Here is a 16,729-nt window from a genome sequence, read left to right as displayed (position 1 = left end):
CGGAAACGCCTGGTGTCTATCAGTGGGACCATTTCCAGAAAAGGTTGTGTCTTGGTTAGCCAAATAAAATTTAAGTATCCAATATCAGACAGAAACGAGTTTGACGTATTGGAAAACCAAGCATCCTTAGTGGGGTTTTTTGGTTTGTTTGTTTGTTTATTGACTTATTTTACGGAGACAGATACTCTTCTAATCTCATAAATCTCACAAGGGTTTTCTTTGCTATTTTATTTTTTAAATATGAAAATATATTGTCCTAGCAGAGTAAATCAGACAACTGTCGTCGGTAGGGATGGATTTTGTTATAGGCGTCGTCTCTTCAATCTACATCGTCAGACTTCCGTGATCATCATGTGTTATGCTCTGTATTCTGCAAAGACAGATTCTTCAGATTTGACATATACCTGGGTGAAAACGTCCTCGGAATGTCTAATGGATCGCTTTTAGCGTGTAGAGTCAACTTTACACAGAAGTCTATCTCTAGGCCAGGCTCCAGGAAGAGGCAACTCCTTTCGCAAGTGACTGAGGAAACAGCCCCCGAGGAGGGCGGGTGGTCCCCGGCTCCTGGTGCCAGCCCCACGGGCTCTCCTCCTGGAGACAGGCGCCAGCTGATGACTTTCTGGTACTCATTGGAATTGAGCGCCCACTGTCTAGGATACTCTGCAGTTCCTGGGGCTCGCGGTCGCCACAGCCTCCTGGGGCGGCTATTCTGGCTCTATGGCTCTCTGTTTCACACCCCTGTCGTTCACGACCTGAGGTGGCTTCATATTCAAATTTGACCTCGTCGACTTTTACGCGTAGACTGCTTAATGGGCGTTTGGAAGCCGTGGCTGAGGGCGATCCTTGAGACACCTGAAGGGCAGAGGGCCATGAAGCGTGGTCTCCACTGCGTGAAGGCTGCAGCAGTCTTCAGGTGGCATCCTCTCCTGGAACAACACACTCTGTGGGCGCTAGCCAACAGCGTCTCTCTGGTAGTAAGCAACTATTTTTCCACATTTTCTTCATCTTCCTGAATGTTAAAACTTTTGGTATTTCTCCCACAGGCTCCAAAGTTTTGTTAATTTTCAGACAAGTTGCCGCATTCCCCCTGTGGTGCTTCCTGTGTGTGGTTTCTGTTTCTCTCCTCAAGTGCACTAACTTCTGACACCTCCGTCATGTAATTAAGTTGGTTGTAATTGCTTCTGGAATAGTCACTCCTCCAGCCTCAGCATTTAGTCCCTCATTGTTCCTATCTCCATGAATACAGTTCTATTTTCCTGTATATTCTTTTTCATTGTGTAGAATTGAACCCAGAGCCTCGTGAATGTTAGCCAGGCTGTGATAACCTGAGTGGGTCAATGAGGGAATGGCAGACCCAGAGAAAGAACGCTCAGTGGGTCAGGACAAACACTTTGGGTTTTAGCTGGTATCCTGGGAGACAGAAAGGGGAGGGGATCCGTTAGGCTTGTTGAATTGGAACACAGAAACGGGAAAAGCTTAATGGAGAACTGTAGCACCCTGAGGAGCTTGAAGTAAGGTGTCATAGGGAAGAGGTCCACTTCTCCTTTCCTGAAAGATGGATTGTAGCATGAATCTTAGAAGATCTTATCAATAAAAAACAAACTCAGAACCAGGTATTGGGGTAAATGCTGCAAGATCAGAGAAGCAGAACAGGCCACAGCCACCTCACCTCGCCAACTCCTCAGCTGATCCTGTTTCCTCAGCCTCTGAGTTCTCATCCAAATGAATCTCAGCTGAACTGTTGCTAAAAGCGTAAAAGCTTAACCAGCCTAGTTCCTGGGTTTCATGCCTTATATACCTTTCTGCTTTCTGCCATCACTTCCTGGGATTTAAGGGGTGAGTCACCATGCCTGGTTGTTTCCAGTGTGGCTTTAAACTCACAGAGATCTGCATGGATCTCTGCCTCCAGAAGGCTAGGATTAAAGGTGTGAGTGCCACCATTTTCTGGCCTCTATGTCTGTCTAGTGGCTGTTCTGTTCTCTGACCCCAGATAAATTTATTAGGGTGCACAATATTTTGAGGAACACAATATCACATTTCCCCTTTTTTGTCTAAAATTTTAAAAAAGCTTATAACTAATACAAGAAAAACTATATACAATAAGTATGTACAATATATACAGTCAAGAAATACATTAACGATGTCTAGTCCATTAACATTTGACAGATTCAGATGAAAAACTCCATTAATATATAACAATGTCCAGTCCAGTAACATTTGATAAACTCACACAAAAAAATTTCATTACTTATCCTATTTAAAACAAGTAGTTCCAGCTGGGCAGTGGTGGCGCACACCTTTAATCCCAGCACTTAGGAGGCAGAGCCAGGCAGATCTTTGTGAGTTCGAGGCCAGCCTGGGCTACAGAGTGAGTTCCAGGAAAGGTGCAAAACTACACAGAGAAACCCTGTCTCAAAAAACCAAAAAAAAAAAAAAAAAAAAAAACACAAAAAACAAGTAGTTCCTTTTAAAAAGTAGATTCAATAATCTCCCTTTTTATCTTTTCATATCCATATTCTCTTTTTTTCTTTTCATACTAGATTCAGTAATATACCTTTTATCATTTTTATATCTTCCCCTTTTTCTTTTTAGAGTAGATTCAATGATCTACCCATTTATCCTATTATTTCTTTATCTTTTTTCTCAGAGTAGATTCAATGATCTACCTCAATGGACAGCATCTTGATTGTCTAAACTTTGAACACTTCCCAGGATTGAGTTTACAAAACATGCTTCCCTGACTAGGAACCAAACCTGAACCACAGTGATGAAAACACCAAATCCTAACCACTGGACCAGGGACAGAATCCTAGCCACTAGACAGGGACAGAATTCTAGCCACTAGACAGGGGACAGAATCCTAGCCACTAGACAGGGGACAGAATCCTAGCCACTGGAGGGGGGGGGGAACGGGACGTGATGGCCAGACTTTTTTTTTACAGACACTTTTTAACAGAGGCTGTTCAGGGACTATTCTGGGTGATCGAATCCTTCCTTTACCACTTACCTTCCTGAAATGATTTGATCTGTGATCGGAACTTGTTGGTATTCTAACCCGTTACAATTACTGACATATTATCATCACAAAGTTGTTTAAGTCTGTACAGCTTTATTTAAGTGCACTGTGGATTCCTACTTACAGTAGAAGTTCACAAAGACAAAAACACTAAGATCACAACTCTCCCTCTTGAGAATGGGCTTGTCACTTTCCAGAATTCAGTTAATTTTAGTTTCTCTGTATTTCAAGTGATGGCACACGCCTTAGATCCCAGCACTTGGAGCTTGGCGGATCTCTGAGTTTGAGCCTAGCCTGGTCTACAAAGTGAGTTACAGCACAGAGAAACCCTGCCTTGGAAAACCGAAAGAAAAGAAAAGAGAAAAGGTTTATGAAAGAGCATCAGTGAGCAGTAGGGCAGTGTAAGAGGTCTAAAACCCGGTAACTGAGGATCTTACATGGACTGAAGGAAAAGAAAAAAAAAATTTTTAAGGAACAGTGATTGAAAATATTCCAATTGTAATGAGAATTATTAATTCACCGACCTAAGGATTTGAACAACCCCACTCACCAGACACCCCAGGAAAACCACACCTACGCACATAGAATTAAATGGCTAAAATCTATTGGTAAAAACAGAAAAATCTCAAAATGAGTCAGAGGCATAAGTGATGGTAACACACAAAACACGAAGATCAGTGGCCTGCCTTTAAAGGACTGGGAGAGGGACGTCAAGGGGAACCCCTGCAAAGCCGGAAGAGCCAGCCCTCCTGCACCATACACCATGAGAGCCGAGTCCTCCAGCTGGAAGTGGCTGCTGCTAGGTGTGAATCTGTGTGCACACTAAGAATGAGGAACAGTGTAAAGGGTGTCCACGTTGGACACCAATGCAAATAAATGGGAAGCAGAACATCTCTAGTCTTCTTATTTCCATCCCCTTAAAAAACATCTGACTTTAAACAAAAGTAATAGAGATGGATTGTAGCATCCTTTTATATATATATATAGCTTTGGCACCTTTCGTGGACCCGTAGCCCAAGTGCTGGCATTAAAGGCGTGCACCACCACCGCCCGGCAGATCATGGCATCTTTAAAGAAAAAATGCATAATGCAATAGCCCTTGAAGGTAGACTATGATAAATTGAAAATGACTAAATCCAATTGAGTCATTAACGACTCGGTTAAAACAGGGAAAGAATTACAGCTAATAAGCCAGCAAAAGAGGCAACTGTTTGTTTTAATTTAACCACTAGCATTGAACACTTGCTCTCCAGGACTCTGCCCCACGGAAGTACTTGCACAAGCGACCGCAGATGTGTGCACAAGAACGGCTGTTGTCCTTATTTATAACAATGAAACACGGAACCAAATGTCAAAAGTCTACGGAAGAGGAACAGGTAGTAGTTGCAAAAAACCGGAAGGAAATCTCACCAAATTATAGTTTTGGTTCCACCGGCCCACACAACTTAGTTTGAGAACCTGAAAAGAATTTCGCTTTGGCTTGTTCTGTTTGGAAAATAGGACAGTGTTGAAAAAGCAAAACAGTGTTAATGGAAAGAAGTACAAGGAATCTCAGGCTCATGGAGGTCCCCAGATGGGCTCGAACCACCAACCTTTTGCTTAACAGCCAATCGCACTGACCGATTGCGCCACGCAGACAGAGAACAAAGAGTTCTACTCTTCACTGTAAGAAGAAAAAGTCACCTTCCTCCCGCTGGCTCCGTGTTCTCTCCCAGCGCATGCCCCAATGCTCTCCCTAGGTAAATACTCTTTGACGGCGTGCGTGAAGTGTGTGTGGGTGTGTGTGGGGGGGAACGGGGGGACGGACGACCAAAACCAACCAAACAACCAAAAAACCCAACACCAAAAGATATACGAGTTAGTCCCAGTGGGCCCAGGAGAGGGCACGGCACTACCAGGTCTCAGATCAGAACCGACGTGGCCGCAGGCTCACGCTTAATCACCACTAGGCACCCTAAACACGAATTCCTTTATTATTATTATTTTTTGGTGGCCTTTGTTTTTTAATTTACATTTGTGTTTTAAAATCAGCTTTACTGTGGTACAGCGACAGAGCCTCGTTTTCCTCTGGTGTCTTCCTTTTCTTCGTCCCATCCGAACACATTTCTCTGGACCTGGCCGGTGCCTCCGATACTTGCCCCACTTCTTTCCACGACTCCCCCTTAATCCTCCCCCCTTTTTCCAGCTCTCACCACCCCACTGGCCGCAGCCCAGCCGGGCTGGCGGGCGAGGAGGGGGATCTCAGGGTGCTGGTCAGGAGAAACCTTGGATTTTCTGTGTGTGTCTCCTTTATGCAAAAATTAGCAACAAGTCCTGCAGCTTCTCCCTGGTTCCGGCTCCTGGGTGGAGAGCAGCGTGAAGAGAGCGCGCTGGAGAGACCGCGCGTGCTTTGCTATTCCGTGTCAAGGGGTTAGAGGAAGAAAAGGCCTTATTAAAGGGTATCGGTCTTGACGTCGGGGGGTCGGGAGACTATGAGAAAATGGAGAGAGACGTGGGAGAAAGCTGAAATGCCCAGCCTGTGTTTTGTTTGTTGTTCTCTTTGGGTTGGCTAACAACTCCTCACCGACGCGCTGGAATTAAGGGAAGGAAGCGCGACGCCCAGGCTCGCCCGCGGCTTTTCTTCTTCTGGTTCCAGCAGCCAGAGCCCACAGGGTGGAGACCCCCTCACCGGGCGAGTGCCTCAGCGTGGTGCACGGGGCCACCGGCCGGTCTGCAGACCCCGTCCTTTGAATAGACACTTGGGACTAAACTCATTCGCACAGCACAACGTTCTTTCGAAACAGAAATGGGGCGATCACGGTGCGCCCAGATTTTTCCAGGCAGGGCCTTGCACCCTACGGCGCCTGAGCTAGAGAGACCTGGCCTGACAGAAACCCGCAGAGACTCCCCACACCCCAAGTCAGCCACACAGACCGCACAACCCCTGACCCAAGTGGGGAGGAGCACGGTCAGAGTGGATCTCAGAAGCGGATTGTTGCAGTCCGCCAATACTATAAACGATGCAGCCGGAACCCCCGCCTTTGGAGGAGCCGCGTGGATCAGGACCCCGGAGAGCAGGGGTGCGAGTCTCACCGAGGAGAACCACCTTGTCGACCGTGGTCTTTTCCCCGCCAGGTAAGCAGGAAAGCTGTCGGGGACTCTTTTAAAGCCCGTTTCTACCGTCCTGTTCCCTGAAGCTCACGACCCTCCCTCCAAATGTCACCGTGACTCCGAGTTGCTCCGTGCAGGAGACTGCGGTGACGTTCACTTGTCGAGGTCAGGCAGGTCACCGTGGAGGTGGAGCTGGGCACGCAAAGCTCCTCACCTGCACACTCCTCACCATTTCACCGGCAGACCCCACTTGCTGCCTGCGCGCGAACATCGGCTCCCTTCCGCCCTCCAGGTCCATTCTCTCGCCTCTCACCGGCACTGAAATCCACTAAGGACCGGAACTTCCCCTAGTGCCAAGCCAGCGGATTTTCTCAAGAACCGGGGGTTTTCAGCCCAGGTTGTCGTAACAAAGTATCAAAACCTACATTTTAAACAACTGGAATGTTTCCTTTTCCAGCAGCTGTGGCGCCTAGTCCCAGTAAGGGGTTTTCTTCGTTTAAGGACACCGACCTAGTGCTGAGGGTGGAACTGTCGTGATCTCGTCTAACCCTGATCATCCATCAAAAGCCTCAAAGGCTTTGGGGAGTCAAGCCATCGTGTTGCATTTAGAACCACAAACCATCAGTACTCACAACCAGCACAACAGAACTCTCCGTTCTGGAGGTTTCCCCTAGTGTGCTGATCATAAACAATCACCATATGAAAAGGCTGTAGCTCCGGGTAAAAAGAACCATTTGTTTCCGCCCGGTTTCGAACCGGGGACCTTTCGCGTGTGAGGCGAACGTGATAACCACTACACTACGGAAACCACACATAAGGACGGTTCTGAGAGACGTCGTGAAAGTTGCGCACCTGCCCTCTCCATCGGTTTCGGACAGACGAAATCCAGAGGCATTTTACATGGTGACGAGCAGGTCCGGGGCTCACCTGGGATCCGAGCGGCCCCGTCTTCCAAGGCTGCCCACGCTGAACGCGCAGGCCCTGGGGCGCACACTGCGGGGCGGAATGCTGCCCTCACCAGGGTTCAAGTTCACGGTGTCAATAGGTGGTTTCCTCCGAGGGGAACCCGGGCATCTGGGTGTGCCCCAGCCTCTGGGCACCTCGCTACGTCCCGCTCCGGGGAAGCCGGTGGCCGCAGGGTGGCTCCCCCGCGCCCCAGGGCGCCAGCGACCGGTCATTCTTGACCCCGGAACTGAGATCGATGCGTCCACCCCGAAGCTGTAGGACGTTTCCTCTGGCCCTGCTCTCTCCCCTGACTCAGTGGCCTGACCCCACACTCTTTCTTCTCAAGCCTCACCCTTAGAGCCTCCCCCTGGCGACCCGGAGTGGGCCACTCGGGTTCCGGCTGCGGTCACCCAGTCTGTGCAACTCAAAATCCAGTACTTAAATCACCTTACAAGTTAAGATACTCGTGTTTTAAAATACCAAATGTCAAGCTAAGCCAAGACACAAGTCCGCAGCCTGGATTGTACTGGCTTGAGGACCCCGCCGCCAGGTCAGGCATAAATAAATCCCTGGGAGACTTTGGAATCCCTAACAGCGACCAGAGCTTCTTTGGTCGTGAGGTTCTTTTTCGGACGACAGCTTTAGTTTATTCTTTACAAAACTGGAAGCATCTTTTGTGTTTTTGTTATTTTCCTGTTCAACTGGCTTTGAATGAAGTGAGAATTTTAACCCAGTCAATTCACCTTAGAGCAAACTGCCAGAAGGGCAAAGAGAGCCTGGCTGAGATTGATCAATTAATCCATCAGCTTCGCGATCCATTTTCTCCAATCCTGTTTTCTTCGGGAGAGGCACGGCCCGTCTTCCTCCGTAGCCAGAGACTTCCTGGTAGCTTTATACATGGAGACATTTGGAGAGACCTTTCTCTCCTACCCTTCACAGCGTGTCTCCCCACTCCCGCACCCACCTCGAGAGGTCTCATCTTCAGTCTCGTCTAGATCCTTTGGGGTCCAACAAAGACAAGACAGGTGGCAGATGTCCATTCTGCTACCTAAGCGGGAAGGGCATGGGCCCCGAAGACCACAGACCCTCCCTCAGCTGTGCCCACCTGCATCACCCGACCCTGCAGGTTCCATAGAGACTTGGCCATGAGCCTCTGCGGGCTGGAATGGCAGCGGTATGCAGTTCTTCTCCAGAGAGGAGCCGTTTGGACGGAATGCTCTGCTTCCTCTTGCTGGTTCCAGGAACAGATCCAGAAAATCAAAGACAAAGGGTAACGATAGACTAATTCAACAACTTCCAGGGTAAATCTAGACTCCAGTTAAACTGATCTCCAGTGCCTTTTCCAGCCTTTGTTCAAAATTAGAGTTTCCAAAAGGAGGGATCGTGTAGACAAAGGTCTACACACTTGATAGAAAATGCTTTGAGGAAAACAGCAGGGCCTTTGATTTTCACAGAAACTCAACATGGATGAGCGTCCAGGACTGGAAAGATGTTGGGGTTCCTGAGGTCTCCAAGGTCTGCTCTTTCTCACCCTGATTAACACCCCCCATCCTTAGTGTCCTCCCACACGGTGACCTTGCGGAGGTGGGTGCATCTCGAGGTCAGTTGTGAGATGTGTCCTGGACAAGGCAACACCCTCTGCCACTGTGGACACTCCTGACCTAATACTGTTCTTTAGTAATGCTGTGCGTCTCGTTGGTCTGACTTTGAGGTACTCTCTGAGTCTTGGCTGGGACCTACCCATCATTCTGGATATTTAGATTTGTTGTTTATTCTTAGTTTTCAAGTAATGAACAACAAACACATCACAATAATAAGTGTCTTTAAGTGAGATGTTTACATAGTGTTGAGTATCTTTGTTTAAAAAGGCCTGCCATGTTTACCCAGCCTGGGTGCCTACACACATGTCTGCCACAGAAAATATTCCATATTTATTTGTTGAAAAACAAATATTAATTTAGTGGACTTTCCCTAGAGGTAGAAATAAAAACCATCTCATAGCTGGGTATGCTGGTGTTTCTCTTCTGTATCAGGAGTTCAAGTCCATCCTTGGGCTACATGGTCAGTTTGGGGGCGTGGATACAGTCCTGGACTTAAATCCTGATTCTGCACTTACAAACTGCACAGTAGTTGGCAATTTACTCAAGTTGTTTATATTCCGGAATACTTATCAATAAAACATCAGTTACAGAACTAAATGAATAGACTTTGTGAGATGTAAATTTTCTTTAAGAGTTTGATGAAAATATAGCGTTCGATAAATGTGAATCTCTACCTCCATTCCCACCAGTCTCTAGGGGATGATTGTCACAGCCACACAGAATGCTTATTAGAAACTGAAGAAGTTCCCACGAATGTGTATGTTACACAAACCACCCTGTTAATTTACAGGAAAATGCAGAGCTACTTGTGGGATCAGAGGAGGCTCTGAATGAGTGAGGTCCTGTGTGGTAAAGCCTTCCCCAAGTGAGGCTCAGGGGGGTGAAGAGGCCTTCCTCAGGGAACCGTGTGCAAAGGCTGGATGATAGTATGCAAAACATGCCCACCATAGCTTTCTACGCCACACCCATGATATTCGAGGCCTGAAGTCAGCTTCTCTCCACAGACTGTCCCTACAAAGATCAGCTAACGCCGTGTCCTGAGACAGCTGTGGACCCAAACCCTGCTGCCCAGTTCAGCTGTGTGCGTAACCCTCCTGGTCTGTTCAACTCTGTGACAGACCTGTGAGCTTTCTGGGTTCTGAGGTTTCTCCACCTGAGAGCCCAGACCCCTGGATCCCAGCTTTCTGTCCATCCTTCCACTTGTCTGTCTCTGTTCATTTCTAAGCTTCATTATGGATTCCTCACACAGTTAAACTGTGGCTTTGAATGTGATACAAAAGAAGTATGTGTCTCTTCTTGCCTAGGACCCTTTTATGAATTTGACAGAAATCAGAGACTATTATTAAGAGCTTAAGTCTCGCAGGCAATTTTACCATGATCCATGACATAGAGTTAGAGTGAGGTGTAGCAACTTCTGTATAAATCTCACCTCAGGCACTGAAATGGTTGAGCTTCCACTAGAGAAACATCTCAGGTGTTCAGAGTCCTATGCATTCCTGTCAATCTAGAAAAGAGACATCACTCACAAGATTTCCAGCCAAAGTACGCCTGAAGACAATGTATTTAGTGAATGCATGTGTTGTTGGTGGGAGTGTGGTGGTTTGAAAGACAACAGCCCCCAGGGCGAGAGGAACTCTTAGGAGGTGTGGCTTTGTTGGAGAACGTGTGTCACGGAGGGGGCGGCCTTTGAGGTCTCTTTTGCTCAGGCTTCACTCAGTGTGACACTCAGACCACTTCCTGTTGCCCTCGGATCAAGATGTAGGACACTGAGCTCCGTCTCCAGCACCGTGTCTGCCTGCTCACCATCGTGTGGCACCGTGATGACAATGGACTAAACCTCTGAAAATGTAAGCCGCCATTTCAATTAGATGCTTCCCTTTGTAAGAGTTGCCGTGGTCACGGTGTCTCTTCAGCAATAGAAACCCTAACTAAGACAGGGAGTAAGGTCAACCTGCTCTGAATATTCAGTTAGTAATAATTTTATACACTTCTCCACGGGCATTTTGAGGAGATCTTAGAGCTCTACAATTAACATACGGTACATTGGCGACTTCATTCTGAGGGTGGAAGTGTGAGCACCGTCTTGCCTGCTCTAAGACATGGAAGAGACTCCTTCCTCAGACTGAGTAGAAGACTCAGTCACACCTCTCCGCTGGTCCTTCTTCTCTAAGACCCGATGTAGCCTCGTCTTCAATTGGAGCATTTTGTTATGAAGAACTTGTTACAGAAGAAAGGGTCTAGATCCAGCTTTTGTCCAGTGCTACCTAAAAAGAACTGAACTAATATTAATTTGAAGAAGTGAGGTTTTGGGAGGAGATTGCCACAGGGATGACCACGTCAGCAGGATCCACAGGGAGGTAAAGGTGAAGGAAGGCTACAGTGTCCCTTTGAAGGGTCCCTCTTCAGCTCTGAGGACCAGCTCAACCCGTTAGAGAAAGATGGAGCAGGTATGGGGAGATGCCACCGCAGGACCAGGAAAAGGAAGGCTGGCATAAGTATTAAAATAGAGGTCAGTCACACCTTTAAGCCCAGAACTTGGGAGACACACACCTTCCATGAGTTTAAGGCCAGCCAGGTCTACACAGTGAGTCCTTGTCTCAAAATAAATCTTAAAATAAAAGGCAAGAAAATGATGAGGATGAATGAAGACAAAATTTAAATTGGGTGAAAAGATGAAATTTTAAATTCTTACACTTAAGATAAAGGGAATAGAGAATGTCCCTTTGGAAGTCAGGGATAATTTTTATAATTTCAAACTTTTAATAACCAGTTAGATATTTTAAAAAATGTTTGAGAGCTCGACTGTGGTGGCGTGAGCCTTTATCGGGAGTCAGAGGCAGGTGGATCTCTGTGAGTTCAAGGCCAAGGCCAACCTCGTCTACAGAGCAAGTTTCAAGACAGCCAGGGCTGTTACACAAAGAAACCCCGTCTCAGAAAAGAAAAAAAAGTTTTGGATGCCAGCACCCAATTCCCAAATCACTGCGATGTCAACAGTGGCGGTGCTTTTATCGACTGAGAACTGCTCTTGGCCAATCTGTTTTAGTATCTGTGTGCCTTCCGCTGGTATTGCACAGTATTTAGTGTGTGTGTGTGTTTTGGGGGAGGGGGATAAATTTCTTCCTTACTCAAGCTCGCTTGAATCCCCAAGGGTAGCTCAGCAGCCTGCTTCCTTTTATACTTCACACCACCCAAACAACTCCACAGGCATGTCAACACTGCAGACCAACCGGATGAAGGTTATCTTAATTGTCTATATGTTGCCAGGGGAGAGCGCGGACACAGTCCCCACTACCATAAATTATGCAGTCGAGTTTCCCGCATTTGGGGAAATCTCAGGGGTCAACACACCCCAAAGTGCAATGGGTGAGCCTCGCCCTGGGAAAACCACCTGCTTGATCATGGTGTCTCCCCTGCCAGGTAAGTATGCTCGCCTCCCCAACACACACCGCTCAGCCACACCGGACCTGCGCTCTCAACACACGGTCACTTCGCCGCCAGCGATCGCGGGCCTCCCCGGACCCGCGCCCGATTCCTGCGCTCCGCTCCCACCCGCGGACCCGCGCTCCCTCCCACGCGGCGCGCCAATCCCTCGCGTTTCCGCAGCGTGTGCGGACCGGCAGCCCCTGCGCCCCCCTCATCTGCATAGACCACGCCCCCGACAGGCACCCAGGGGTGACATCACACCCCTCCCCTTAGCCACGTTGGCTTATGGAACTCTCTTGCTAGGGGAGAGCTGGATGTTGTGTTGAAGGACCAGAGACAAACCATCTTGAATTCTCTCCAAACCCTAAACAGCCGTGGGCTGCCCACCGCTTGGCCTAACAGCCTTGTAACTGGTTTTGTTGAGTAGGAACAGACCCCCGTCTCCCTCCAACACCAAGTTAGAGAATGTTGTCGGGGAGCCTGGGAGACAGCCCTACAGCAGAGGTCTCCCCGCTTCGCTCCAACCTGCCTACCTCGTGTCTCCACCCTGTATTTTAAAAAGCTCTTGATCTATGGGTTTCTTTGTTCTCTTCTACAGAAACACCGGGAAGCTGACACTACGTGGGGACCTGGTATTGGGGGTGACCCAAGTCCGTGTTCCTGGTCCAGGGATCCACTATGCCCTCTCTGGACCTCCTCAGGCTCCTGCATACAATCTGGCACAAACACATACATACAAAATAAATAAGTACTGTTTTCTGTGGTGTGTGTGTGGGAGGCGGTGTGTGTGCGCTGACTCGCGTGTGGAGGCCAGCGGACACTTTGTGACAGTCGGATCGCTTTCCACCGCGTGGGCCCCGTGGATCAAGCTCTGATGGCAGCCGCCCTTACCGTTGTCACCTCTCTGACCCCTTAAAATCTGTTGGTCTCTGTCTCTGTCTGTCTCTGAAACAGGGTCTCTCAACATAGCTTGGCTGTGTTGGAGCTCGATATGTAGCCCAGGCCGGCCTCGAACTCACGAGATCCTCCTGCCTCTGCCTCCTTCCCAGTGCTGCAATAAAAGGTGTGCACCACCACACCATGCTTTTTTTTAAAAAAATATGTTTTAATTTTTAAAAATTAGAGTCTTAGCTTAATCCCAGCACTCGGGAGGCAGAGGCAGAAGGATCTCTGTGAGTTTGAGGCCAGCCTGGGCTACAGAGAGAGAGTTTCAGGACAGCCAGGGCTACACAGAGAAACTCTGTCTTGGAAAACAAAAAAAGAAAAGAATAAATGTGGATGGGTTATGTGGTGACAGTTAGGCTTTTGTTTGCTTGAGACAAGATCTTGCTCTGTAGCCCAGGCTGTCCTTGGACCTGCCATCCTCCTGCCTCAGAGTCCTAAGTGCTTGGATAACAGGTAATGCTCAGGTTACAGGTGTGTGCCACCAACCCTAGCTCGTGTTAGGTTCTGAAAAGAAGCCAGGCATGGTGGCACACACCTCTATTCCCAGCACTCTGGATGTGGAGGCAGGAGGACCATGGATTTGAGGTTGCCTGCGTCCCAGAGGGAGATGGTCTTTTTGTTTTTAAGGGTTGGGGGTGTAACTCAGTGGTAGGGCTGCCTGTTATGTACATGCCCTGGGTTTGATCCCCAGCATAGTGAGAGAGACTGCTTTGAATTTTAGAAATTAGAATGCCCAGGTGCTGTGTCTGTGGTCCAGGTGGCGCCTGATTCTGTGAGCATCAGAAAGTCATTTGATTACAGAGCTTGAATTATAAGTGTCTCAGAGGCCCTGTGTTAAAAAACCTTAGTCCCAGCTTTGTGATAGGGGAGACTTGAGGGCCTGTGGCCATTGGCTATCTGCCTTTGGTGGAGATAACGGGATCTCAGCCTCTCTTTTGCTTCCATATCATGAGATCAAGTTTCGTTTCAACGCACCCTTCCACTAAGGCATGCCTCTGCCCCACCATGAAAAGCCTGAAAGCCACAGATCTACCAGATCAGGAACAAACTTTCCAAACCTGTGAGTCAGAGTAAACTTTCTTCCCTCAAAAACTAATTTATATTCCTTCAATGGGGGCAAAAAAAACTAAACCCTTAAAACTAATGGATACACCGGAGAACTAATTGTATACTAATAACTAAGCCTTCATTCAAATTGTAACTAATTGGTACACAGTGGTTGTTAATTCTTGGCTTCCATAGTTGCCAGAGCCTTCATTTCATTCTCCGGGATCCCTGTCACAGACCACACATACATTCACTGCCATGTAACCACAGAATATCTCGTCCCTCCTTTCTGCATCCCATTTAAACAACTGTAAAATTCTTCCAATGCTGGAGACCTACATTGCTCTACTGGAGGCCAGGGACCCTGTTTTCTTTCCACCCTCAGACAGAGGGCTGCATTGATGCTGTGTTCTTAAGGGAGAGCGTGTATGGAGAGCATTCGTGTTAGCGAGGTATACTGACACCTGCTGGACCCATTGGATTTTTATCCTATGGAAGATAAAATGTGAATCATTTTCAACACAGCAGAGTCAACTACCAGGAGGACCCCAAACAACACATAACCAACACCTCAGAACAAATCACCGCCAATCAACACAGACCCACAGACCAAAACAACACATAACCAACACCTCAGAACAAATCACCACCAATCAACACAGACTCACAGACCAAAACCACACATAACCAACACCTCAGAACAAATCACCGCCAATCAACACAGACCCACAGACCAAAACCACACATAACCAACACCTCAGAACAAATCCCCGCCAATCAACACAGACCCACAGACTGCATTAGCTGCCATGTGTCACCTCACAGAGAACGGAACAGGGCAGCCACTGCTCAGCAGGAGCAGCCCAGAAGTCCACATGCACACCACTCATGGGAGAAGATCTGACAGTGGACAGATAGAGATATAAAGTTGTTACCAAGTGGTGGCAGCCTCGGAGGCCTTTAATCCCAACACTCAGGAGGCAGAGGCAGGGGGATCTCTGAGTTTGAGGCCAGCCTGGTCTACAGAGCAAGTTCCAGGACAGCCGGGGATACACACAGAAACTCTTTCTTGAAAAAACAAACAAATAAACGGAAAAAAAAAACATAAAAAATAAACCCAAAGAACTTGAGTCAACAGACAAAGGAATGAGTTCTGTGGAGTTGTTTCTGTATCAGGTGTCAAAGGTGTGGAACTCTATTGACTATCATACATAAGATGGATAATTCATCAGAAAAAGCATTCCCTCCAATCAAGGGATAACGTAAAGACAGTATCATAGTCAATTTTATGTGCCAACCTGGCTAGTTCACAGTACATAGATATTTGGTCCAACAAGATGCCAGATGTTTTGGCAAAGGTATATTTAATTAAATTACTTACTATTTTTTTTTGAGACAGGGCCCCTCTACCTAGTCCAGGCTGTTCTGAACTCACTCTGTAGACCAGACAAAGGTGTATTTGAAATGAGATTAACTTTTTAAATTAGTAAATGCTAAGAGAAACAGAATGTGAGTGGGCTTCATCTGTGGTTGGGATTTTCTTTGGGCTGCCAACCAGCTCCCAAATATAGACACAGAGACTTCTTATTAATTATGAATGCTCAGCCTTCGCTTAGGCTTGTCCCGCTAGTTCTTTTAACTTAATTTAACCTGTTTTAGGTATTTACATTTTGCCTCGGAGCTTTTTTCTTTTTTTCGAGACAGGGTTTCTCTGTGTAGTTTTGGTGCCTGTCCTGGGACTCCCTCTGTAGACCAGGCTAGCCTCGAACTCACAGAGATCCGCCTGTCCCTGCCTCCTGAATGCCAGGATTAAAGGTGTGCGCCACCTCTGCCTGGCCACCTCAGGGCTTTCTACCTGTCTTTCATGCTGTATGTCCTACTCTCCCGCTTCCTCTGGGTCTGGCTGGCCCCTGGCGTCTCTTTTCTTTCTTTCTTGAGCCTAAATTCCTCCTCCCACTTGTTCTCCTTGCCTGGAAGTCCCACCTATACCTCTTCCCTTGCTATTGGCCGTTCAGCTTTTTATTAGACCACTCAGGTGCCTTAGGCAGGCAAGATAAAACAACAATACATCTTTATGTCTTTTTTTTTTTTTTTTTTTTTTTGGTTTTTCGAGACAGGGTTTCTCTGTGTAGCTTTTGCGCCTTTCCTGGAGCTCACTTGGTAGCCCAGGCTGGCCTCGAACTCACAGAGATCCGCCTGGCTCTGCCTCCCGAGTGCTGGGATTAAAGGCGTGCGCCACCACCGCCCGGCTACATCTTTATGTCTTTAAACAAATACTCCAAAACATTCATCCAATCATTTGAAGGCCTTAATAAAAAAATAAGGTTAACCTTCCCAAAGAGGGAATCGATTATATATATTATATAACATACTTACACAATTCTAACATTGCATTACTAGTCCTAGAAGACTCACTTAAACCAAAACTCTTCACGAACTCATTTGCCAGGTCACACAGGCTCTTTTGGACTTGCCGAGCCTCCACAATTATGTGAGCCAGTCTCTTAAAATAAATATTGATTGATCAACATGTAGATTGGAAAATTCTGAATAACAGAGCATGTTCTACTGATTCGCTCCAGTCATGGACAGAAGGGGGGGGGGCACGAACATTAGGGGTCAGTGACGCGGTTCTCCTTTTGGGTAAGATGGTTGGATACAA

General features: G+C 47.4%; 2 non-coding genes across 2 annotated transcripts; both read right to left on the bottom strand.

Annotated features, from left to right (window-relative positions):
- Positions 1-6,841: 6,841 nt before the first annotated feature.
- On the bottom strand, positions 6,842-6,914 carry Trnav-cac (transfer RNA valine (anticodon CAC)). Its single transcript has one exon. It is a non-coding gene; the product is annotated as a tRNA-Val (tRNA).
- Positions 6,915-11,913: 4,999 nt separating this feature from the next.
- LOC121830648 (U1 spliceosomal RNA) lies at positions 11,914-12,077 on the bottom strand. Its single transcript, XR_006073866.2, has one exon. It is a non-coding gene; the product is annotated as a U1 spliceosomal RNA (small nuclear RNA).
- Between the last annotated feature and the right edge of the window lie 4,652 nt (positions 12,078-16,729).

Source organism: Peromyscus maniculatus, chromosome 6 (assembly GCF_049852395.1).
Source record: "Peromyscus maniculatus bairdii isolate BWxNUB_F1_BW_parent chromosome 6, HU_Pman_BW_mat_3.1, whole genome shotgun sequence".
Classification (NCBI taxonomy): domain Eukaryota; kingdom Metazoa; phylum Chordata; class Mammalia; order Rodentia; family Cricetidae; genus Peromyscus; species Peromyscus maniculatus.
Note: the sequence above shows the minus strand (reverse complement) of the source record. Positions and strands in the feature narration are given on the sequence as shown.